Source organism: Gopherus evgoodei, chromosome 22 (assembly GCF_007399415.2).
Source record: "Gopherus evgoodei ecotype Sinaloan lineage chromosome 22, rGopEvg1_v1.p, whole genome shotgun sequence".
Taxonomy (NCBI): domain Eukaryota; kingdom Metazoa; phylum Chordata; order Testudines; family Testudinidae; genus Gopherus; species Gopherus evgoodei.
The window spans coordinates 3,718,129-3,745,305 of NC_044343.1; the positions used below are offsets into that span (position 1 = coordinate 3,718,129).

At 43.2% G+C, this 27,177-nt stretch overlaps 1 protein-coding gene and 1 long non-coding RNA gene across 10 annotated transcripts in view; one reads left to right on the forward strand and one right to left on the reverse strand.

Moving 5' to 3' along the window:
• GNG7 (G protein subunit gamma 7) overlaps nucleotides 1–27,177 on the reverse strand; it is a 134,475-nt gene that overhangs the window by 16,507 nt on the left and 90,791 nt on the right. The gene's annotated exons all lie outside the window — the stretch shown is intronic.
• On the forward strand, nucleotides 4,664–25,290 carry LOC115638826. 6 transcript variants are annotated; one of them, XR_003997527.1, is made up of 4 exons: nucleotides 4,664–5,880; nucleotides 6,121–6,256; nucleotides 14,919–15,069; nucleotides 24,480–25,290. It is a non-coding gene; the product is annotated as an uncharacterized LOC115638826 (long non-coding RNA). The 6 variants fall into 6 exon arrangements; XR_003997526.1 differs by lacking the exon at nucleotides 24,480–25,290 and adding an exon at nucleotides 16,663–16,951; XR_003997529.1 differs by lacking the exon at nucleotides 14,919–15,069.

Genomic DNA, 27,177 nt, shown 5'->3' on the forward strand with positions numbered 1-27,177 from the left:
TTCTGCTTCACCTGTTTTTTCATAGTCTAACTGCAGTCCGGTGAACTAAAGTAAATCCATAGGGCTCTCTACATGCAATGAGACCAGTTGCCTACTGTAAGGGGATACAATTGCCATCTTAACAATGGTTGGCAGCTTCAGGACTGAAAGGAGGATGCTGAGATATAAATTGCAATTCTGCTCTGTTTTGGGGGTAGGGGGGTACAATATCTTTGTATTGTGAAATGTATATGACAGAACTAAGACATGATTCTAACAGCAATAATCACAAATAGCAACATTTAAGTGCCCAAGAAACGCAAGTCAGATTAGAGATGATGCATTATATGCCACTAGTGCAAAATGTTTACAGATCATACTACATTTCTACACAACTTTTCAGCTTAAAGGATTCCAAAGTGCATAATAAAGTAAATACTTAGCATGTCTAGAGCACTTTGGAAACAAAGTGCTATGAAAATATCAATTGGACCTCACAAGAATCACTGTCCAAGAGTCAAATTGGGAAAAAAAAGTGGTACAACTTCTCCTCTACCTAAAATAATTTCAGAATAGCTGAATGGTTCCGCTAAAATGATCAAGACAGCACAGTTGATAGTTACTCTACATTTGTTATAATGAGGCTTCAGTGTTAACTGAGATTAAATTGTCCTGCTTTGTCACCTGGCAGAGTCAAATGACAAGTATTGCACTAGGTCACATCTGGAAAGTTTTCTTCACGGTCATAGAGGCTAGGAAGCTTTTTTAAAGAAAGATTTTTTTTTAAATGAAAGCTTAAAGTCCACACAAACTAGCAGGGCCCATAGAGGTGAGGGCAAAGCAACTACACCCGACTAGACCAGTGTTGCTCAGGTCTTGGTCAAACAGACGATAGCCCCAACGATAGCCCCATTTTTCAGACGGGGAAACTGATGTACAGAAAAGGGACATGGCCAAGGTCACACACAAAGTGACAGCATGGATTAGAAATCTGAAGTTCCCTGGTTCCCAGTCCTGAGTTCAATCCACTGCCTTAATACATAGGGATTACAATCTACCACAAATTCTCTACGATGGAATGTACCAGTTGCTTGACAGTGCAGATCAATGATACGCAACTGTCTGGACAAGATGACAGTGAAATTTATATACAGCAAGGAAGTCCAGGCCTAATATGCAGTGCGGCAGATTGTGAATTAGTGCAACAGATTTGATGCTCTTTGTAGTGACAAGGTGTGCAAGGCAAGTCAGAATATGGTCTCTTAAGAAATTTACCACTTGTCTAAGGAAGAAAACCTATCCACAAAATGCCAAGGCCCAGTCTGATTACTTTAGTAGCTTCCAAGATTATGGTACTTATGACTGTTGTATTGTTTAGCCAGACTAAGAACGACTGTTCGTCTGCAGCATTTGTAACCCAAACACTGCAGTGCTGAACTACTGCATGAGAACCAGAAAGTGACTCAGCATGTTTGACTGCCCAAGCTGAGAAAAGAACATGTGTAAGTCACAGACAGATTGAAAAACAAGTTAGATTTTAAAAGTTGTGATGTTCCTCTGTAGCACGAATACTAACATTAGGTAAGAAATGGGCTTCAACTATGATTTTGTCACTTGAATCTGTCCCTTTATCTTTTGTTTTCTGGAGAAGAGCGTGGCTACTTCCGGCAAGGAACACAGCATGAAAAGTGCAAGAACACAGTCTGTGTTCTAGTCATTAAAGCCGATCCTGAAATCACTGATGTCTGCGGGAACTGTGTATGCACAATCAGAAAATGATATAGAGGAGGGTACAAGACTGGCCTGTAGTTTTTAGAGAGGGAATTCAAATAGTAGTTCCCCTCCCACATCACTCCCACACAGACATTCTTTACATACAAAACCAGCTCAACCACGTTTGGCTTGCCTTGAGTTTTGGACCTTAGTAAACTGAAGTTTTCACACTTGTTTACAATAGAGTTGCACTAAACTTACCACAGGTTGACAGTGAGTGCCTGAGCCTTCTGCTGAACGCATGGAGCTTAAATCTCCAGAACCCCCCCCGATTTATGCCCCAGTTATCTGTTAATGCACTGCAGTCATGTATAAACAAAGAAAAGTTAGATTGTTGCTATATCCAGTAGGACCATGGGTGAAAAACTACAATCCTAGTTTCACTTGGGATTATCTACAGATAATCTGACCAAAGAGTTGCTTTGTAATTTTTATCAGGTCAGTGCAGAACACTTAGGACCCAACTCTGCAAAGGGTCAGGAGCCCTCAGCTCCTATTTTATGAGTGTGGGCTCCAGTCTGCTGAAACCCAACTAGTTTTCCTTAAAACGAGTATGCAAAGAGACTATTTGAAGCTATGTGCCATCCTAATTTGTTAATTTTTGCTAGTTTCTGGGGTTTGACCTCATTACTTGGCACAAAACGGCCAACTGGAGCTCTGACATGCATAATAAAGAGAGACAGGCCTTGTTTATGCCTGTGAGTCTTGACTGTGTAATTCTTCAAAGCCCAGATTCTTTTTATTTTGTTTTAAAAATACAAATTACTACAATCAGTCTCTTCTCCTCATCTCCCAAAAGAGCAACCATTGAATATTTCTATTATATAAAAACTACTTCAGATGCTACCCCTGGCCTTCATGCACAACATGCACTGAACATTTTCAAGTGCACTTAATATCTGTACTGTATCTGACTAAAATGTTCAGATCAGCCTCACCTGAAAGCTCAATATGTTCTGGTTCACTCAAGTATACGTGAGAAGCAAAGGCCTCTCTACATTTTGCTTTCACAGCCAGAAGAAAGGGAAAATTAATTTCACTGACCATTATCAGTTAACCTGCATTTAGCTTCCTTCTAAATTAACTTCATTTTCATTTCTAACCTAGCAATTGGAGTCATGGGGACGGGATGATGAAATTTCATCTCCAAGACCCAGCCAGCATTCTAAGCCTGGACAGCATTTCAGAGCAGGTGCACCAAACCATTGCTAAGATCTGGAGGTATGAAACTGAATACCTTGCTTCTCTTGTCAAGGGAACTACACGCCTAGTTATAATCTAGGACACTTTACATGAAAAGGCGGACAAATGCAAACATTCAACACAGCCCGTGGAGGAACTGGAACTCCATCAGGGTTTGAGTACACTAGACTGATTTTTCTGATTTCCCATCATTGCTAGCACTGGAGGTGGCACTGATGAGAGCATAGACGAGGTGCTGGCAGTCAGCGTGTCGTCTAGACCTGCTCCGAGGAGGGCGAGAGGACAGTTAGAAGGCTGGCAGTCCCAGCTGACAGTAGCACTCCCACTTGCCAATGTTAGCAAATGGGGCGGGGAGCTTGTATGGACTCTCCTCTAGGATTAGAAAGAGCTTGGTGGGCCACAGGCAAGCCATTCAACCTGCCCAGCCCAGACCTGTTTCTTCATCGATAAAGTGGAAATGGAAAATCTGCCCATCTCACAGGGATGTTGAGGGTCAGTTACATTTTTGGAATGCACTAGGAAGACAAAGCCATATTAACCCACCTTCGTAAAGCCCTCAGAGCTATGGAGAAAAGGTGCTGTAGAGAGGGCCTTGGTTTCTTACTGCTAATTCATTCCAAGTTTAGGAAAGAAATAACTGCTTGGACATTTGTTGTTTGCATCCAGACTTTATGGTCAGCCGGCAGCTGCTCACCTGGGCTCCTCTTGCAGGAACAACTACAGCTGATGGAGAAGCAGCAGCAGCAGCACTGGAAGTTAAATGAAAAGGAGCTTTGGAGGGAAAAGAGGAGGCCTCAGAAACAAGCACTGCAGCTATGTGCATTTCCTTGGCTGCACTGTACTGCTTCCAAATGCCATTTCCAGAACAGCATTTTAAACAATTCAATGAGAAATTCAGTATTTATTTACACATCAGGTAGCCTTACGTTGGAGATTTAGCCAAATAAAAACATCCCTCAGCTACTGGGGCGTACAGTAGTTATGCAACTCGGATTATTACAATGCATACGTGCTGCTCTTCCATTGACCCAACATACACCCATTCAACACACACATTGCACCCACCGACAGCACACCCCTCTTGTTAAGCAAGCTGAAAAGGCTGCTATAATGACAGATCTGGTCACGCATACTTCTAGTCTTAGCTGCATGGTAGCAGTATGTTCCCGGGCTTTAAGAACATCTAAATAAGTTTCTTTGAAAAGGTGTTGGATAGTTAAATTGCCTCTCAAGTTGAGATTGTTGGAATGTTTGTTTCAGGTAGCCAAGCTATAATACCGGTCACATTCCAGGATGGCTTTGCCAGGCAAGTATTGAAAAAAAGATTTCCGTTCCCTGGTAAATAATTGACTAAACGCGTCATTAGCAACTGGAAACCATGAACACAAAAGATCCAGCAGCTTGCTGCATAGCACATGAAAGGCTTGGATTACTGTTTCAGGACCTTTAAGAAACCCAAATAAAACTTTTAAAGATGTCATCTGGAAGATTTAATGGATACATAAACAACTCCCAACATGAAATTCTTTGAAAGAGGACCTTATGGAACTATGTTTGAGCAAAGCATTTTTGATCCTATGCTAGTTCATATCGGAATGAGGTTTAGGCCACATCTGATCCTCCCTCTTCTTCCCAAGGAGAGCCTAAAAGCAACGTGTACTTGGGAATACAATTTTAATATGAATAAAGGAAACACAAGACAGTCAGGACACCTGGGCTGTTCTCACATCTCTGCCACTGATTTGTGGTATGACCTTGAGCAAATAATTTTCCCACCCAACGTTCCTCACCTGTAAGTTAGGGATGATACCTTACAAGGATATAGATAGAGGCACAAAAGAATATTTAGACATCTGTCTAGGAAGACCTTTTCTTTCTGTGCCATCTCTATTCATGACTGCAAAGACAGAATAGAACTGAAGACTGTTCACATTCCATAGACTGTTCTGCTTTTGCAGAGCCTTTGAAACAAGGTAGGGGAGGTAATATCTTTTACTGGACCAACTTCTGTATCGGGTTTATGGGAGCATGTGACGGTTTCTTATTCGAAGGGGTCCCTTCTGAAGTATCTAAGGTGCAGGAGATGGTTCCTCAGTTTTTCTGAAGTCCTCCTGCAGAGCTGTTCAGCATATTTGAAGTTGTATCTAGTGGTCAGGGGGTTACAGATGGTAAGTCCTCTGGGGATGATGTTTTGTTTCTTGCATCAGGAAGTAGATGTTTCTGTTTAGTCTGGCTTCCTTCTTCATGCTGTGAAGTTTCCATTTTAAACAGCAAAATTCAATATCTTTCACGTTGTTTGCAGTGTTGGTCCCAGGATATGACACACACAAGACAAGTGAGGTAATATATCTTATTACTACTACAAAGGCAGCCATTGGAAGAGATGGAAATCAATAAAATTAATAACGTGTATGTAAATACAACGTAAGTATTGCACCAATAGAAGCTAGGACCTCACCTACCTCGTTTTTGATAACCTGGGAACAACAAGGCTACAACACTGCAAACTGCTTTCCATTCATGACTCAGCAAAGTGATGCAATTGGAAAGAAATCTCTTTCCTCATTCCTCCTTTGCCTAGGCAGGTTTTAACTCTCTTTAGCGTGCTGGATCAGAGAAGGGAGAGACGGAGTAGGAAGACAGTGCTTCTGCAGGGAAAACAGCCTGAGTTTCAGAAATGTTGCATTAGTACATGCAAAGTTAAAACATTCCTACATTTATATTCACGTGGTCATGTGAGCTAATACAGAATGGTTAGAGTGATACGCTTCAGAAAGTTAGGCAGTCTTGAAGTTTTCTGCCTACCTCCACATTCCTCCTCCAACAGTACATCACTCTGAAAACTTGCGAAAGGAACAAACTACAGGTCATGATCACCTGGTCACTGAAAACTCCATGCTGAAGAGGTGATGCTACAGCAACAAGGTAATAACACTTCCCACTTTTCTCCTGCTGATGATAGCTCATCTCAATTGATTAGTCTCTTCCAGCTGGTATGCAAACATCCACCTTTTCATGTTCTCTGTATGTATAAATATCTCTTGTCTGTATGTTCCATTCTATGCATCTGAAGAAGTGAGCTGTAGCTCACGAAAGCTCATGCTGAAATAAATTTGTTAGTCTCTAAGGTGCCACAAGTACTCCTGTTTTTTACTTCCCACATAGCAGCAGCAGCAGGACAGACCGGTGGAAAGAACAGCATTTTTGCACACTCCTGAATGCAAAGAAAATACTACGAAGGCAGCCGCTGGGAGAGAAGGCGATCAATGAAATTAAGACCTTGTATGCAAATACAACACAGGTATTGTACTAACTGGCAATGTGTGGAAATCTCTATAAGGAAAGAGATGTTGAAAGCATGGAGGAAGAACTGCACAGTCTTGCAGCAACCAGGCAGTAAATGGAGAATGGGGGTAAGGGACAGAGCAGCAATCAATCAGAAGCAGGAACAGAGCAGGCAAACAGAAAGAATTTTGGTTTGGGGAGGGTAGCATGAATTCCAGGCAAAAGATAAAGGCAAAACTGATCATGAAAAACAAAGAGTAAGTCCCAACAGCAAAGTTAGACTGAGTTGTGGGAAGGCCAGAATCCACTGTTTTCAATTAACGAAATATGTAGATCAGTTAACTGAAACCCATCTCTCACACAGGATATAAAACAAACAAACAATCTCATTGGTGTATAGAGGCATGTGATAGTCTGCCACCACTGCCCCACAAACCAGTTCTTTTGATCTAATGACTGGCTAGCAATTAGCTGGAGACACTCTTGCAGAAACGTTCCCATGTAATTGTGACAGAAAATCAAGTTCCATCAATAAATCAAACAGAATGTAAAGGTTCAAAATAAAAATGATGTAAAAGCAGGTTTCTCTGTTTAACATACATAAATTCCCTTTAAGGGGTTCAAAAACCTGACAGTATCTTCAGAGTTAAGATCTGATAAAATGCTTTGCACAATGTTTATACTGCTTACACACTAACGTGTGTTGATTTGTGATCCGTAAATTGCAATCCAACAAACATTTTCAAAATGATATTAAGTCATGAAAAACCAAGAGTCCTCAAAGCCTGGGATCACTTCAAATTTGTTTGGTTTGTTAATTCCTATAAACTACAGAGAATCCTCAGAGTTTCTCACTACAGTTTCCCTATTCCCAAAGCAATTTTTCATGCCCAAAGTAGTTTACAATTCTAATGATTTTAGAGTTTACAGCAGCAAAACGATTGCTTTGCTGAGTCACAATGCAGCGATACCAATGATTATTGCACTCAGCTATGAGAAATCATGACTCAGTACATTAGAGTACTGGGGTGGAACACAAGATGCAAAAAACAACCTGGCACTCAATCTTAATTTGGCTTTTAAGGATTATTTGCCCACTTTCATACCCCCAACTCCTTTCCATCAAAACACCCTGCCTGTCTGAATATAGCCTTCAAAATTAGCTCAGGAGAGAGAGACTTGAGTTCAGTTCTCTGTTCAGTACTGTAACATCACTGTGGTGGCAAACACGTTAAGTGGCAAATTTTTCTGCATATCTTGGAGTCTAGTTTTTCTATTCCTCCCCCAACATCGAGAGCATTCGAAGTGATGCACGACCCTCCTGCCAACCCCTCCATCCTGCACCTTGCACTCTTTTGGTGTAGTGCAGTGTTTAATATACAGCATCCAAATTAAGAGGAAGAAGCTGAAACACTCAGAAGCATACACTGAAGAACTACAGAGAAACCAGACTTGTCCTGACATGTTTTCGTTTGCAAGATATGAGGTGAGGTGTCCTGAGCTGTATTATAATAAGAGGGACACTCAAAGCAGTTTAATCATTAACCTTGTATAAAATGGAATGCTCAACAACAAATCCCTTTCTCTTCTATGCAATCAGTGCTACCTCCACCCTCCCACCCACAGGGTGCTCCCCAGCTTCAGGACAGGAAGTATTACAGTAGGAAATAAATATGCATTGATCCCTCTGGTTTCGAAATTCTTCCCATACTTCTCATAGCTGGGAAAGCAGTCACTCCTAGCTGGCTACATAAACAAGTTAACATCTGAGTTAACTGCTGAAGCTATGTTGGCATTTTTTTTAAATATTAAATAAAAATAACTTAATTCTGATGGATGTTTCTGGATGTCACTGAGTTCAACATGCTACATGAAAAGCATCTCAAGAATGCACTTTGTGATGCTGAGGAAGCTTTGCTTTGGTTTCACATCCCAAATCTCTGAAATTGATTGAACTGTCTGCCACACATCCTACCATCAAGAGCTGATGGAACTGGCCAGGGCACAAGCTCAGCATTTGCACCCTGGGGAGTCTATTAAGTAGATGTCAAGAGAAAAAGGTTTGAGAGAGAAGAACATACCGCTCCTTCAGGATCAACTTTGGCTACTGCCTCTAATTTACTGCAATTTGTAAGCCAGCTGCTGCATGTTAAAATCTCCTCACTATACTACAGCAGAGTGTGTAATTCCACCTCAGGATAGGAAAACTGTTTAGTACAAGTTAGACACCATTAGCAAGTTGTGGAGCGATATACAAGTGGGCACACACACAGAAAGCCATAAAAGCCAGCCCCCCATGTGAACATCTTAGCACTGCTTTCATCATCAGCACTATAAAAGCAATCTTGTCTGGCAGTCTGAAGTTAGGTTCTGTATTTCATTGGTGCCCAGCAGGGGACAACCATCAGGGACTCAAGGGAAAAAAGGTACCTGCAAATTCAGCCCTGTTCCCTCCCCTTCTGTCTCACATTCTAATTTCAGATACAAAAGGCACAAGCTAAAAAGGCATCGAGACTATAGGGAAGCATATAGCTTAGTAGTTTGAAAGCTAGGTTGGGGGAGCCTCTGGCTCAGTGGCTATTAGGATCTGACACCCTAGAAGAGACTAGAATTCTAATTTTAAATTATCTTAATTTTGCAGTGTTCAATAGAGGGGAAGGCCAGTTTTATAGATCAGAACAATCTGAGATGAGGCACCATCAAATAATGCCACAGTATGTACGTACACCCACCCACCTTTACCTTCTTAACACATTCTTAGGGCCATGCTCTGCAATAGCAGAGCCCCTGCAACCAGGGCCAGATTTTCAAGAGCTCAGCTCCCATTTAGATACAAATAAGTGGATAAATTAGTTGAGCTCTTGAAAATTTGGCAGGAGTTTAACTCTGCAAAATCTGCTCCACAGTTGAGGATGTTGGGTACTTGAAAGTCTGGCCTGATTGCTGCTTGCTGGGACTATTTGGGGGAATTTGAAAACCCTCTCACATCTAGGAATGGTTTCCTCAGAACATTGTTTAGAGCACATTATTCCTACCTACAACTCAAGCTATGAGAAGGGTAGCACAGAGTGAATACAACGCTCCTTCCAGACCAAAGCAAAAAGAAATCCACAGATCTGAGTCTCTGGAAGAGCATAGTGAACCACTGAGCAGAGACCTGGATTCTGAAGTTCCTGTAGTTCAGTGTAGACACCGTGTCCTGCATCTCTTGAAAGATAACCACAGCAATAGGTTATCCACCAATCCTTCTCTATACATTCAAGACAGCATTGCTGCCTGCCTCAAATATTTACAAGACAATGGACAACGCTCAGAGATCCACCCCAAATACACTGCCAAACTCATCCATTACATCCTCACCCATAACCATTTTAAATTCAACAACAAAACACTTTGTCCAAATCATGAGAACAGCGATGGTTACGAAGATCGTCCCCCAATATACCAGCCTCTTCCTGGGCCACCCTGAATAGAAATTTCTGGCCAAGTGCACCATGAAACCAATTATATACCTGAGATACATCAATGGTATTTTCATCCTCTTCACAGGTGACAAATTCTCTCAGATTTCCTCCACAACTTCAACTACCACCATCCATCCATTAAACTCTCTCTAGAACACTCCCACACCAGCATCAACTTTCTGGACATCACAATCAGCTTCAACAATGGAATGCTACAGATAACTATATACAAGAAACCCACGGATCACCACACCTACCTTCATCTGTTATCTACAGCCAGGCACTCAGATACCACAGAATATGCTCAGAGGAGAAGGTCCGGGATATACACCTTTAATCACATTGTGGCATGGGCCACCCAACTACCTGGAGAGAACCTGCTTCAATCCAGAAATAAATCCCGCTCTGCCTGCACACCCCTAGTTGTCACTTACCACCCTGCAGTGAAATCCATATGGGTTATCAAAAGAATTACAATCCATACTTGATAGGGACCCCATCCTGAATGAAATCTTTCCTGAATCCCCTCTTCTGGCCTTCAAATAACCGCCCAACATCATTATCAGAAGCAAGCTCCCCACAGACCAAGGCACACCAACTCATAGCAGCACCAGACCCTGCCAGAACAGATGCAAAACTTGCAGACATATCTCCACTGCTACAATGATCAACATTCCTTTCAAGATCCATGGGTCCTACACATGCCTATCGACGTTGTATACTTCATGCAGTGCACTAACTGCCCCAACAACTATGTGGGTGAAACCAGACAAATCACTACGCTCTCGAATGATCTTCACACAGGAAGAAGATAAAACACAAACACCGTATCACCTGTGGGTGAGCACTTTTCACAAAGCGATCACTCTATATCTGACCTACCAAGCCTCATCCTCAAAGGAAACCTGTACAGCACTTTCAAAAGATGAGCTTGGGAGCTTAAATTCATAACTTTGCTAGACACTAAGGCCTTGGCTGCGCTGGTGGTGGCTTTACAACGCTGCAATTTACTCACCGTCCACATTTGCAAGGCACATACAGCGCTGTATCTCCCTGGCTACAGCGCTGCATGTACTCCACCTCTGCCTAGGGAATAATGACTGCAGCTCTGGTAATGCAGCGCTGCTCCTCCAGTGTGGCCACCAAAAGCGCTCTTATTGGCCTCCAGAGGTATTCGGAGGTATCCCAGGATGCCTGCTCAGCCACTCTGCTCATCAGTTCAAACTCTACTGCCCTGGCCTCAGGTGACCCGCCCTTTAAATGCCCTGGGAATTTTAAAAATCCCCTTTGTTTGCTCAGCCAGGTGGGGAGTACAATCAGTGAATCTTCCCAGGTGACCATGCCTCCACGCGCCAAACGAGCCCCAGCAGGGGGCAATGGCGAGTTGCTGGACCTCGTCAGTGTTTAGGGAGAGGAAGCTGTGCAGTCCCAGCTGTGCTCCAGCTATAGGAATTACGATCCTATGGGCAGATATCAGGGGCCATGCTGGAAAGGGGCCATGACCGGAACACAGTGCAGTGCAGGATTAAAGTGAAGGAGCTGCGGAGAGCCTATTGCAAAGCCCGTGAGGGAAACTGCCGCTCTGGTGCTGCTCCCATGACCTGCCGTTTTTACAAAGAGTTGGACGTGATACTTGGGGGTGACCCCACCGCCAATCCGAGGACCACGATGGACACTTCAGAGCAGGGGAGGAGGAGGAGAAGGAGGAGGAAACCGAGAGTGAGGGTACTGGGGTGGCGGCAGACACCCTGGAGTCCCAGGAGGCATGCAGCCAGGAGCTCTTCTCAAGCCAGGAGGAAGGTAGCCAGTCGCAGCAGCCGGTACTTGGAGAAGGACATGCAGAGGAGCGGGTTCCCGGTAAGCAGCTTTTATTTTCAGAATGGAAATGTTTCGGGAGAGGAGGGAGGATTAGGGCTGCATGCATGCCTAGATGTGGAATAGCCCATTGATGTGGTCTATCACGTCGCGGTAATCGGCCTCGGTAATCTCTTCAGAAGTTTCAGCCAGAGCATGGGCAATGCGCTTGTGCAAGTTTATAGGGCGAGCCACTGTGGTCCTTGTCCCAGTCAGGCTAACGCGTCCGCGCCACTGTGCTGCGAGGGGTTGGGGGACCATGGCTGCACACAGGCAAGCTGCATAGGGACCAGGGCGGAATCCACATTGCTGCAGAAGACCCTCCCGCTCTTCCCAGGCGACCCGCAGCAGCGAGATATCTTCCAGGATTAATTCCTGTGGAAAATGTTGGGAGAGTGTTCAGTGTAGGTGCCCCCTGCAGCAGTTTGCTTTCTCCAACACACAGAAACCCCAGCACAGTCCTGAAGCAATCAGTCCCCCTTACTCACCATTTCGGGGCTCCTGTGGGTTGTGTGTGCTCTCTTTGGTATGGGAAAATTATGCTAAAGTGAAGACTGTTAACTCCTTCATTGTGTGGGAATAACTGTCTGAGATATAAACAATGCTGCCTCTGTTAACTGTTGCCTTTTTTTCCTTTCCACAAGCGACCTTGAGTTCTCAGCTGACCGTGTTAACAGCAGCTCAAAGACTCCAAAACCTGCAGAAGAAGCCGCGAAAAAGCAAAGACGATCTGCTGCAAACAGTTATGGATCACTCTGCCAGAGAGAATAAAAAACTGCAGAACTGGAGGTAAATGGAAAGCAGGATCGGCCAGAGAAACGCAGTGGCCAGGAAGAAAAGCACAAAGCAGCTGATAAGCATCCTGGCGCGCCAAGCAGACTCTATCCAGGCACTCATAGCCATGCAGAGCACTACCATACGCCCCCCCCGCCCCAAAGCTCTTTCCCTTGTGCCCCAATGTCAGTTCCAAACCCCCTTACCCAGCATCCAGGTTCTTAACTCCACCAGCTGCCTCCAACACCTGTACGTTCATCAACCAGCCCTGAGAACTACGACCCTTACCCTCTGCACTCAACCCCCATCACCATGCAGTATAGGCATCCTGAAGTGCAGCAGTCATTGCACAGCACTCCAGACAGGACATATTCAAACCTGTGACTGTACAGTTCCCCACCACACCCCCCTACCCTGTTAGGTTCCCAAAATGTCGTGTTGTCTGTCAAAGTTATTTTCTTTTCAATAAATGAATTCTTGGCTTTAAAAACAGTCTCTATTATTGCAGAAAGTCAAAGATACCTTAGCCCAGGAAAGAAACAGGCACTGCAAATCAGCTTAGGAAAAACAGATTCCTACTAACATTGTAACCACTGCACTTCACTCCCGTGCAAGGTACCAAACATTACTGTTGGTTTTCAGCCTCAAATTCCTCCCTCAAGGCATCCCTGATCCTTGAAGCCTTGTGCTGGGCCTCTCTAGTAGCCCTGCTCTCTGGCTGTGCAAATTCAGCCTCCAGGCGTTGAACCTCAGAGGTCCATGCCTGACAATGTTTCACCCTTCCCTTCACAAATATTATGGAGGGTACAGCATGCGGATATAACCGCAGGGATGCTGCTTTCCCCCAAGTCTAGCTTCCCATACAGAGATCGCCAGCACCCTTTTAAACGGCCAAAAGCACACTTCACAGTCATTTGGCACCGACTCGCCTGTAATTGAACCGGTCCTTGCTTCTGTCAAGCTTCCTTGTATACGGTTTCATGAGCCAAGGCATTAACGGGTAAGCGGGTCTCCAAGGATCACAATGGGCATTTCAACGTCCCCTACTGTGATCTTCCGGTCTGGGAAAAGTCTCTGCCTGCAACTTCCTGAACAGGCCAGTGTTCCGAAAGATGCGTGCATCATGCACGCTTCCAGGCCAGCCTGTGTTAATGTCAATGAAATGCCCACGGCGATCCACAAGCGCCTGGAGAACCATAGAGAAATACCGCTTCCGATTAACATACTCAGATGCTAGGTGGGGTGGTGCCAGAATAGGAATATGCATCTCATCTATCGCCCCTCCACAGTTAGGGAAACCCATTTGTGCAAAGCCATCCACAATGTCCTGCACGTTCCCCAGAGTCACAGTGGTTCTTAGCAGGATGCGATTAATGGCCCTGCAAACTTGCATCAAAATGACTCCAACGGTCAACTTTCCCACTCCAAACTGGTTCCCGACCGATCGGTAGCTGTCTCGAGTTGCCAGCTTCCAGATTGTAATAGCCACCCGCTTCTCCACCGGCAGGGCAGCTTTCAAATCTCGCGTCCTTGCGCCGCAGGGTGGGGGTGAGCTCAGCACACAGTCCCATGAAAGTGGCTTTTCTCATCCGAAAGTTCTGCAGCCACTGCTCGTCATCCCAGACTTCCATGACGATGTGATCCCACCACTCAGTGCTTGTTTCCCGAGCCCCAAAGCGGCGTTCCACAGTGCTGAGCATTTCCATGAAAGCCACAAGCAATGTTGTGTCGTATGCGTCAGGCGACTCGCTATCATTGTGGGACTCCTCATCACTTTGGAGCTTAAGGAATAGCTCAACTGCCGAACGTGATGTGTTGCTGAGACTCGACAGCATACTCCTCAGCAGTTCGGGCTCCATTTCCCACAGAAATCGCGCTGCACAGAAACTGTTGGGAGAGTCACAATGGCGCCAAACGTGGACGGAAAAACAGGGACTCCTGGGACATAAAGCAATGCATCACGGGGCGTTGGGACAGGAAGCAGAATGACCTGCACCCTTCTGTCCCTTTCCCACAACCCACGGCGCCAAAACGGGATGAGGTGCTCTGTGGGATAGCTGCCCATAATGCACCACTCCCAACAGCGCTGCAAATGTGGCCACACTGCAGCGCTGGTAGCTGTCAGTGTGGCCACACCCGAGGCTTTCCCTACACAGTTGTATGAAGACAGCTGTAACTCCCAGCGCTGCAGACCTCCAAGTGTAGCCAAGGTCTTAATAAAGATACTGGATTGATGTCTTATTACAGGTAATCTATAATCCACTAACCCCCCTTTTGTCTTATAACTACAGAGGTGTTAACAAGACACCTCACCCTGAATGGTCCCTTAGAATATGCGTTAAGTACTTATGCTAAATGATCTATTTGAACGTCTTTAGCTGTGATTCTCTTCCCCTGACTTGAGGAAGAGCTCTGTGCAGCTTGAAAGCGTGTCTCTCTCATCAACAGAAGTTGGTTCAATAAAAGGTATTACCTCACCCACCTCATCTCTCTAATAACAATAGGGATTCAATCTGCTTTTCTTATACACAAACTATTTTAATCACAGTCTCCAAACAATTTTTTTTTTTTTTTTTTTTTTAAAAGTAAGGACACGGCTCCAGAGAAAATCCTTGCTTGCAGATCACTGACCTGCACTGACCCTGGAGGAAAAAAGTGCTCTTCCCACACTACTCCTGGATGACAGCCAGGAGTGCACTGGCAGCAACTACAGAAGCTGAGTGGGACTTGACATGAGGTAATGCACATGTTACTGAACTGATACTTAGCACAAGTCTTGAACCTAGAGCAAGACTGGTGCTTCAGGAAAGGAGGAGGGGGACGGAGACTGGTAACCAAGTGTACACTCATTTGGTGGTTATTTCTTTTAATGATGACCTCATGCTTTTTTGGAACAAGAGAGTGGCTGTTGGGTGATGGCTTTTACTTCTTGTCTGGGGAGAACAAAGCAGGCTCCATTTTTCTTTTACACTTCCTGCATCAGTAGCTCAACAGCTGAATGAGCTATTGAAATTTTTCCTGAGTGCTGTAATTTTTTTTTTAAAACCTCCAAATTTCTATGGTGTGAAACAATACATGGTGAGAGCACTGCAAGAATCTCTGCAGACAGAGCTATATTTTGAGTTGGAGCACACAGTCTTAAAGGGACAGTGTCAGGTAAAGATAAGCTGCCACCCCCCCTCATTTCAATTTTGTTCGTGAAGAAGAATTAAACAAACGCAAGAGAAGTGTCTGCATTTTAGTTGGGGTTAAACATTTCCCTGCACTGTTTACAGCCCAAAGGCTGAAGCACAGTGCTCGTGCATGAGGACTAACAAGTGAAATTAATCTAGTCTATTTTCCTAATAGCAAATATTTTATATTCTGCCCAAGTGTTAGATCTAGGTTTAAGGCTCCATGGCACTGGGCACTGAACACCTCCTAGACAGAGAATCCCAGCCCAAAGGACTTGCAGTTTAGACTATGTCTATACTATGGACCTTACAGCTACAGCTGTGCCCTGTAAGGTCTCCTGTGTAGCTGCTCTTTGCTGGCAGGAGAGAGCTCTCCTGCCAACATAGCACCGTCCACACCAGCACTTTTGCTGGTAAAAAATGTGTCAGTCAGGGGTGTGTTTTTTTACACCCCTGACCAACAAGAGTTTCAAGATGAGTGGAATCCAAGTAATTAGTGAGTATCTGAGACTGGTTATCACTTTTCCTTTTGGGGTTGACGGGTATATGCTCTGGCTCTCGGTTCTTGGATTAAAAACAGAGGCTAGAACCGGGACTATAGTTTGAGAACTCCTGCCTTTGGTATTTGCTTTCCATCATGGTTCCCCAGATCCAGACACTAGTGAAGTTCAGCCATCATTTATTTTGTTGCTTCGAGTTTGATTTTTTGGTTTAGTTACGATTTAGATTAGATGATCAGCAAAATAAAGTAAGCAAGTGACTTTTAGGACAGATGGGATGAAAAAATAGCTTTCTAAGGATTTAGTCAATATGCTGAAGATGCGACTTCACATACAGCAAGCTGGAAATCATCATTTCCTGTTATTTTAGAAAGCAAATAAGGGCTTGCAATTCTGAACTGAGGAGTCAAGGCCTTCAGAGAGTAAGGGACAGAGAGCAAACTCTGAACTCGACTGACTTTTATACACTCCTCCAGTAAACATATGGCTAGCAGGAGAGGAGCTTGGGAGCTCATAGAACCAGCTTTGCAGTGAAAGCGTGTACTACCATGGTTGCCAAACACCGGCGTATTATTGCCTAGGCCAACAAGGCAGCAAATTTATGGGCAGGTCTTCACTATTGATCTATCAGGGATTGATTTATCGCATCTCATCTAGACGTGATAAGTTGATCCCCAAATGCGCTCCCTGTCGACTCCGGAAGTCCAGCTCACGAGAGGTGGAAACAGAGTCGACGGGAGAGCGGCAGCAGTTGACTCGCCACCATCCTCATGGCCAGGTAAGTTGACCTAAGATACGCTGACTTCAGCTACCCCTAGTGTAGTAGCAGCTCACCTCCGTGAGCACGCTGCCGCGTCCTGCTTCTCCCCCCTCTCCCAGCGCTTGCACCGCGAAACAGCTGTTTCGTGGGGCGGGGTGGCGGAGGAGGGGGAATGCGGCACACTGGGGGAAGAGGTGGGACCAGGGTGGGGATTTGGGGGAGAGATTCAATAGGGGCAGGGAGGGATGGAGTTGCGGCGGGGACTTTGGGGAAGGGGTTGGAATGGGGGTGGGGAAAGGGTGGAGTCGGGGCGGGGCCAGCAATTATTTCAGGTCCTAGGGGTGGCAAAATCATTAATCCGCTACTGTTGCCAAGTTACAACTGTGCAACCCCTGTAAAACTGCCAAGCCGTTTCTTCTGATGTAAAAACAAGAGCTTCCGTGTTGAGGGAAAGGGAGTGTTAACTGATACACGATGTTTAAAAAGGTGTACAGATGGGCATTGTAGTTTACAGCTAACAAAGACCAAAGTGTTAAAATGGCACTACCCAAGTCTGACATGAGAGCTCAGAGGCTAGTCTACTGCTGACATCAGAAATCTCAATGTAGCTACTGACTGAAATGAATCTTCATCGCCTGATTTAATCAGCCAGTAAGCTCAGGTGAGGTCATGCAAAAAATACAGGACTGAGTGCCATTATGCAAGGTCACTAGAAAATTTACAGAAAAACATGTGTTTCTCTCGTCTTCTGGGAAGCAGTATAAGATCTGTTCCTGGAAGCATTGCCCATGGAGAAATGGGGGTTAGCACACCTACAAGATGGGGAGGAGAATACAATTACACAAAGATGACCTATTCTCTAGCTTCAGCTCCATGGAATTTCTTTTAAGCTAACCAGTGGATTTTTCCCTCTTTCAGGGCACTAATTTACACATTAGTATCAATTTAGGCAATAATATGTGGAAAGAGCTCATGTGGATCAATAGCAACCACCCCATCTATAAGATCTATTACTTGCATAAATGTTTAGAAACTGGAGCAGTTTAAGAGAGTGTTCTCCCAGAATCCTTTGCCATTACATCTTAAGAGGTCTATAGCTCCATTTCCTTCCCATTAAAGATGATGTTACTTGCTAGAGAGAATATGAAATTCTGTAAGACAGCAGCCGCCACTTAAGACACACAATAATTAAAAAATGCAGGTTTGGAATTGTACTAGAATATGTTTATTTTAAAAATTACATGGTATATAATGTAAACCTTCAAGTCAGCGGCACTGCAATGGGTACCCGCATGGCCCCACAGTATGCCAACATTTTAACAAGTCTTCCTCAGCTATCATCGCCTAATGCCCCTACTCTGCTTGTGCTACATTGATGACATCATCATCTGGACCCATGGAGAAGAAGCCTGTGAGGAATTCCACCAGGATTTCAACAATTTCTATCCCACCATCAACCTCAGCCTGGACCAGTCCACATAAGAGATCCACTTCCTGGACACTACAGTGCTAATAAGCGATGGTCACAAACACCACCCTATACCGGAAACCTACTGACCGCTATACTTACCTACATGCCTTCAGCTTTCATCCAGACCACATCACACGATCCACTGTCTACAGCCAAGCTCTAAGATACAACCTCATTTGTTCCAATCCCTCAGACAGAGACAAACAACTACAAGATCTCTATCAAGCATTCTTAAAACTACAATGCCCACCTGCTGAAGTGAAGGAACAGATTGACAGAGCCAGAAGAATACCCAGAAGTCACCTACTACAGGAACGGCCCAACAAAGAAAATAACAGAACGCCACTAGCTGTCACTTTCAGCCCCCAACTAAAATTTCTCCAGCGCATCAAGGATCTACAACCTATCATGAAGGACGATCCCTCACTCTCACAGATCTTGGGAGACATGCCAGTCCTTGCTTACAGACAGCCCCCAATCTGAAGCAAATACTCACCACCAACCATACACCACACAACAAAAACACTAACCCAGGAACCTATCCTTGCAACAAAACCCGTTGCCAACTCTGTCCACATATCTATTCGACGGACACCATCATAGGACCTAATCACATCAGTCACACCATCAGGGGGTCGTTTACCTGCACATCTACCAATGTGGTATATGCCATGTGCCAGCAATGCCCCTCTGCCACGTACGCTGGCCAAACTGGACAGTCTCTATGCAAAAGAATAAATGGACACAAATCAGACATCAAGAATTATAACATTCAAAAACCAGTCAGAGAACACTTCAACTTCCCTGGTCATGTAATTACAGACCTAAAAGTTGCAATTCTTCAACAAAAAAACCTTCAAAAAACAGACTACAACAGAGAAACTGCAGAACTGGAATTAATTTGCAAACTGGACACTATTAAATTAGACTTGAATAAAGACTGGGAGTGGATGGGTCATTACACAAACTAAAAACTATTTCCCCATGTTACTTTTTCTCCTACTGTTACTCACGCGTACTTGCCAACTGTTTGAAATGGGCCATCCTGATTATCACTACAAAAGTTTTTTTTCTCCTGATAATAGCCACCTTAATTGATTACTCTCGTTACAGTTGGTATGGCAACCCCCTTTTTTTCATGTTCTCTGTGTATATATCTTCCTACTGTTTTTTCCACTCCATGCATCTGATGAAGTGGGTTTTAGCCAAGAAAGCTTATGCCCAAATAAACGTTAGTCTCTAAGTTGCCACAAGTACTCCTTGTTCTCTTTTTAATGGTAAGTTTGACGATTCCGCAGAACAGAGTAGATTAATGCACATATGCTACTGCAGATAGGCCTGTTGTTAAAAGTAACACTCTCTCTCTTTTAATTTTATCGTTAAAAAGCCCTTGGTGTCAGGTAGGTGGGGACTTCTGGTGCCAATGCATTTTCACACAATCATAACCTTTCTACTATTGAACTCAATGTGACCAGGCACTTCTGTGTTATAGCAGTTATACTTCTAGTCTGTCTGTCTATATAAAATCAGCAGGAGCAGCAAAAGCATGACGCTAAATATGTGCACAAGTCACTACCTGGTTTCACCACCCAGTTCTTTTGTAACTAATCACGTAAATGCAAGAACAGAAGCAACTGCTGGCTTCCGTTTTGCATGCATGTTCAATGTGGGCTGCCTATTTCAGTCACCTCCCAGATACCTACAAGTCCTCCCATGCATGAAAGCAAAGCAGTTAGAGTGGCTAACATATCTACTCCCTTCCTGAAACCAGACAACACAGCTCCCTTATCTAAGTAGCTAAATTTGATTGTTTTTCTGAAGATCTGAAGCTACCCCCAGGGTTTTTAATATTAGTCCATGGGGTAAGACAGCTAGTTATAAATACTCCACTAGCTAGATGAGTATCTAATTTATGCTAAAAGACTTTGATTTCAAGATGTCTCGGATTAGGATTTTGGAAGAGATATAGTCAGGATTTGGGAGCAGAGCAAGACTTTCAACATTAACATCTTCCTTTGTGTGCATTTTAGTTAATTTCAGTCAAGGAATAATGTATGCTGAAAATCAGGCCACTTGTGGATGAAGTGCTAAGCATCTGCTGCTCCCACTAATTTTAATAGGAGCTGCATGTGTTCAGTGCCTTTGAAAATCAGGCCACAGTGTACCTACTCAGTCTCCTAGTCCTAGAGGGTCTTCGTCAGTATTAATTACATTTTTGTCTGGGAGGGCAGGAAAAAAGAGAAAAAGGAATATGCTGATAAAGGCCCGTGAGTCGACCATTAATGGCTATAACGTGGCAGCTCGGTCTCCAGAGTAACATGCAGATCAGCGACAAAACTACAACACGGCTATGGCCACACAGTCTGTAATGCAGAGTTCACTGCTTGTAACCAGACATAAAAAATGCTTCCCCTCTATTATCAGAGTCTCTCCTGCTTTAAATCTTCCTACTTTTGATCACTTGTGGTTTATTCTCAGCTACTTTCCCTGTGGCTTACAGAATCAAGTTTTGTGGTGAAATTTACCCATATGCAGAGGGTCGTTACAAGGAATATGAATCACTTATGTCCCGCTTAGATGTACTATTTTGAGGGCTTATTAGCGTCTAGGGCTGAATTTCATCCATAGTGCTCAAGAATCCATACTGCAGAGAGGAGTAGGATAGTTACTCCCTTTTACTCTGATTCAGTAAATTCCCTGAATGATGTTTGCAGACTTGCTCATGGGATATAATAAACCCCACAACTGCTCAATACTTTTGTCTGCTAAATATTAAACCGTCTTTTGCATAAGGGCCTTTAAAGCTAAGGACATTTATGACCTTTGAGCAATACATACGGTAACAGTACGTGTAACCCGTAACCAAAGAGATCTGTGACACTGCCTAAGGAAAAAGGGTAATGCTCTTTATGAAAATAGATACACTGTGCAAAGAAATTCAGGTAGTTACTTTTAAACCTTGAAGAGGAGCAATAATTTTTAAGTAAAGGAACATTTATATAGGGCTTGCTAGATACAAGACTGTTAGCATTAGCCAGTTACCACACTCTAATATACTTTGAACAGGAGCTATCAATGAATTAGTATTGACTTTTTAATAACCTGCCCTAGATACATTTCACAAAGTATTTTATTAGGACAGTTCTATACAAGGGCATAACTAAATGATGTATTGGATCGTTCTTTGAAAGTCCTACCAAAAAACCCCAACCACTTTGTTCTGGTGTTCTGCAATGACATTTGGAGGTACAGCAAAACACAAATGGATAATAGTATATACAAAAAAGAATCCATTTTAGGAAGAAGAGGCAACAAGAAATAGTACTGCATCCCAGAAAGGCAGCTCTGTACTATTTAGCCTACTACATTGAAGCAAACTTGTTACTTTGATACACCACAATTACAAAAATGATCATGCATAAGTCATTATACCTTGAATTAGGAAAGCAACCCTGTTCAAGATAGTACAGAAGCTCCGGAATGCCTTGTGTAAGTCATATTTTGTGTAATTCAGGAACGTATCTCCGACAATTACGCAAAAACAACAAAAAAAAATCTAGATTTCCCTAAGTCAGGTTTGTATAACCTGGGGAGCGTCTGTAATTAAGCACATGCTTAAATACTGTCCTGAATTGGAGCCCTAAAAAAGGGGCTGATTTAAGTGGACAGATTGAGAGCTGAATATGTACAGCTTGGCTAAACCACCGGTGAGGTTGTAAATTGTTGGGAAAGGGGGGGGTGTGCTTGATAGTGACTCTACAACTATCTGACATGTAAACACTAAGCAGGGGGACAGGGAATTCAGACATTTTTAGAGTGGGCCAAGAGGGTATCGCTAGGAGTTACAGGATGAGATTAAGGAAAAGGAAGTTTAGGCTGAACATCAAGAAACTTCCCTTGACTTTTTCATAGTCTACGTGACCCGACTCGGGAAATGGTGGAAGTACCTCTGGGACATTAAAAAGAAAAATGGTAAGGACAAAGCTTTGAACAATGTGCTGGACTGAGCACGTATGCATACAGCGCTGCGGTAGCAGAATCAAGAGGTCTATGATTTGTACAGAAGGGAGGCAGGTTAAAGAAGTGTACTATGCAAAGAGAAAAGTAGGAGATTTTACAAAGCAATTAAAAATACAAAGCTGCCACCACCTACTAAAATTAATAATTCTGCTCCGCATTGCTCTTACAGTGTGATTTGTCCCAGATCTAAACTGGCATCAGATCAAAAACAAATTTTATCTTTCCTTTGCTGCTCTGTAGCTCCTGTGCATGCTCCGAGTGGGTGGAGAGGTTTTGAAATGAATCTTGTTTTCTCAAGATGAGCAAGGGCACCAGGAGGGGAAAACCCCTCCAAGTCCAGTAGCCTCATTTGTTTTCCCTCCCTACAAAGAGGGTCTTAAATGGAGGCCAATGTTAAATGTCATGCATTTGCAAAATTCTCACCTTCAGCAGCCAAGCAGCAGCCTAGCACTAAGTTGCACCTGAACTTGTGTACAAAGTAAAACTGGACCGAAACATACACAAGACTGTCCTCTGTCCACCAAGAACATGATGGATCCAAAATGGCTCAAGGCTGCGCACCATATTTTGAAGCCAAACCCTTGTGGAAGAAGGGCAATGCCTGCATGCACTATTCTTTAGCTGTTAACAGCAGCATTACACAGAACTGTCAGAATTCTGTTTTTCTGCCAAAGTCTAAACGTGAACCTTTTGAGTATCTGGCATTTGGGAGATTGAGAAAAGTTTGGTATCATTTTACCAACTGGAGGGGAGAGGGAATGTATGGATGAAGGCAGTGATTCAAGACACTGAATAAGACTGCTGTTCAGGTGTTTTTTTAGTGGACTTGATGCACGAGTGAAGAGAAATACACAGGTAAGTAACATGCCATTTATAGTAACAGAGCAAGAACTAAACTATACCTGTTTATCTCACTGTAGCTAGAGGATAGAGGTTACCTATGGTCTGTAAAACCCATCTTTCCTTACAGCAAACTAATATGGCTTACCAGAATAAAAGCTACCCTCATAAATAGAAGGTCTATGCCAAAAATATTTTACATGGTAAGTAGGCATTGAAGAATTAAATGTCAAGTATCTTTGCTCAGCATCTGGTAAGCAGAATGATTTTTTTTTTTGTAAAAAGCAAACCACTAAAATTTATTCTCTTCCAGAAATAGGATCATACTGTTGCAATGCAAGTTAGCCATATATTAAAGAGAATATAAAAACACCCTGTACTACACTCAAATAAGTCAAAGCAACTCCTGTGAGGAATACACCAGAGCGCATCATTCTTATTATAGCACTGATTTACAAATGGCACGGGGACAGTCAGAGCTCGGGAGAATAAATACACCCTAAGAAAAAAAAGGAGGGGGTATATTTACTGAAACTTTGCACAGCTCCGTGTGAGAGGAATGGAAAGGCTACGGCATTTGGTTTCATAGGATTTTAAATTGATCGTGGAAAGTGAGTTTGCTGGGAATGACATCAGAACCACAAGTTATAATATCCTCATTGTATGATTAGGCATAACAATCTTTTGTTCGGTCACTGCTACTTGAGATGCTAAGACTGCTGGTAAATACTGGAGGTAACGTGACCATTAAAACTTTCACTGGCACAATATGCCTATAAGCATTTTTTTTAAAAGGTAGTTACTGGAAGAAACCTTGGCTTCTGAATTATATTTCACTACAGGTACTAGGCCGGAAATACCCTTACTCTGTTTTCTAAAGATCAATTCAGCAGAAGCACAGCTGTGATGAAATGTTACTGACATCCCGGGGGGATAGCTGACCCTCTCAGAAAGGCTTCAAAGTAGCAAAAACATGTTTTTTTCAACTACTTTGCTGCAGCAAAATGTTAGTACCACCCAAAAGCTTATTTGTTCTCTACTAGCCTGCAGGTATTGTGCTTTCAGTTGTGATCTATTGGGGTATCCCACTCTGAGCAGGATCAGGCTTGGTCAGTATTGAGATTAGAGATATCCGAGGTGCTACATGAATCAATACTGGTGGTTTAGTAAGCAACAGCATTCCCTTCAGATCAGTGCTGAAGCAAAGTCCCTATGGGGTACTGGATTCTGTAGGTACAGTCTACATCAGGAGTGGGCAAACTCTTTGGCCTGAAGGTCACACTGGGGTTCCGAAACTGTATGGAGGGCTGGGTAGGGAAAGCTGTGCTTGAAATCAGAGCCAGATCCTTCTTACTGCAAGAATCTTTTTCATTTACTTTGCAGGCAAGTCTACAAACTGATCTATAAAGACCTACATGGTTAAGAACCAGAAAGTTACCATCTCGGAGTTGTCACAGAAGTTGGTCATCTACCAGTTTTAAGGTTAGGCAGTCAGGAGCTTGGTGAGAAGACATTCTTCACAGAGGTGTTCACTACATCTGGTCCAGCACTGCTTTAACTTGTTAACCTTTAGGGCACAATTCAAGACATTTCTTTTTTCAGGCTTTTGTCTATAGGTGAGCTGAGGGTAGCCTGCTCTGGGACTTGTCCTTCACATGACTAGTATGCACAGAGATGTCCAACTGAACATATTTTAGTAAGTAAAGAGTCAGTGCAGGGTAGAGTCTTCCCCCTTCAACACATTTTCTGCAGCTTCCAAAATAAAAATGTAAGCAACAGCTGCCTCTATAAAATCATGACAATAATCCCATACAGTACACAGATTAGATACATAAACATAATCCACTAGAAAAAGGTTTGGACATCACAGATTCAGTTGTTTGCAAATACCTGTGCAAGGAGATTTTTGGCCTAAGTATTTACCAGCAAAAAGTTTGCTAAAATTGATGTTATGACAAATATTTACTTCATATGAAAAACCCTATGTCTCAGTTTCAAGCAAAATAAACTATCAACTGGATACAACTGTTCTTGGTCAAACTTCACATTATTGGGAACCAGCATTCAGATGATGCTGAGCAAACAAGAAAAACACTGGCAGGCCCTTGGATGTGTCTTGGTGTAGTAAATGCCCATAAAAAAGTTTGGCACTTGTGTTCTTGGCGAACATACACTAACCTCTTTCATGTGCTTTGACAAACCTGATATACAGTTTGCTTCACCAGCTCTAAACAGACTTAAAAAAAAGAAAAAACCTATAATCACAGCATGTTTTCTAGTTGTCAGAGTAATTCTTTGCACATTGTATGTTTGTAAGGAGTCTCTATGAGCACAACACTGCATTTAAAATATGAAGTCTGAACACTTTGCTCCTAATGACAGAGTGCTTACCAGGAGTACAGTGGTGATGTGGAAGGTCAGACTGGTCGAGCCAGCCAACATGGTTTGCACAATCATTGCAGCTAGAAACTTCTTCCTTTTTTCTCTCTACTCCATTTTAACACCAAGTGGGGTTTCTCATCTACTGCTTCTTAGGAAAATGTTTGTCAGTTGAAGATAAAAGCAGACTGTAAACGACAGAGCTGGGACCAGCCAACCCAGAACTATCAGAATTACTTCCCCTGTTCTGCTTCCCAGGAAGAATCCAAGGAGACATCTTTCTTGGAATGTGCAGCTATGGCCCTCCTCTGCCAATCAATCTAGGGCACATCAACATTTTTACCAGACTAAGTGATATCTATAATGGGTGGATGTACCTAGGAGTCAGAATCTTCCAAAAGGGTCTTTTTGGTATTAATCTCAGCAGAGCTCCCAATACCTTTCAATTGAACAGAACATTTAATGTGCCAATGTGAATTGGCATTTGCTTGAATCTGGTACAAGCACAGAAAAGCTAGTTTTCCAGTTTCATACAAGAGCTATTTAGTGTGAACTCTCACCCTTCACGAGAACATATTCCTTTGCTTTACAATGCAGCTATAGTCAGAGAAGTGACTGTATAAAAAAGGCACCTCCTTATTCATCATATCTGCTGTATGCACATCTGGGTCAGGTCTGTCAGCAGCACTGCCAGGCATACAAAGTTTTGCTGCAGATCCACTACAGTTTTGGAAGAATGAGCTTCTGAATTCTATTGTTAGCTCACAGCTCTGTGTATGGGTACGTTTCCATTAGAGAATCTTTATTAGTGGTGACAATGTGAGAGGCAAAATGAGCCCAGTTTGGTTTGAAGATCCAGAGTTGAATTTGCAATACTGGCTGTTTGAGAAATCTCTTGAGTCTGGGTGACCAAATTAGATGCAGAAGAGTGCGTGTGCTGAAAGTCACCAACTAACTGCACTTTCACCCACGTCAGTGGAAGAGGAAGACAGCAGTAACAGGCCCCTCTAGAGTTACATCACAAGCACTGCAGGAGGTTAAAGAACAGGAGACTGCTACTGGGACAAGTAGTCCCGAGTGTCTCTCTCTCCTTTACTGAACATGCATCAGAATGCACTTCACACAAAATGTGGGACGAAAACCTGACTAACTGCAGAGGACAAAATCCTTTTTGTTGAAATCAAGTGTCTGATATGAATCTCTACTGAACCACTGAACGGTGGCCGAGTTCTCACACAAAGAAGTTTCTATGAATTTAAATACAGAGTGTGTATTTGCCCATAGATCACATGATTTAGTTTGGCGACACCCACATTTCTTCACATTCTAAAAGGACAAATGTTTCACAGTTAATATTGACAGCCTATTTTTAGAAGTAGATTTCATTTTGACCAATCAAACTTACACAACCACCAGGAGTATTTCTATTCTCAGAATCTTTGACTTGGATTTCTCATAAAGAAAGGTTTTGCCTCCTTCATCTCTCAGACTGCAGTGCCTGATTAGAACAGTGTAAGTGCGTAGCATCAAGTTATATTACAAATGTCATTGAACAAATGTCAGATTCTCATCCCATCGCTGCCCAGCCATTATGGTCTTGTGTCTTATTGCCCTACTTTAGTGAGATAAACACTTGTGGGACCAAAAAGGAGAGCAGAACATTGTGAGCACTTAGCATTTGATGCTTCCTACAAGAAGAGTA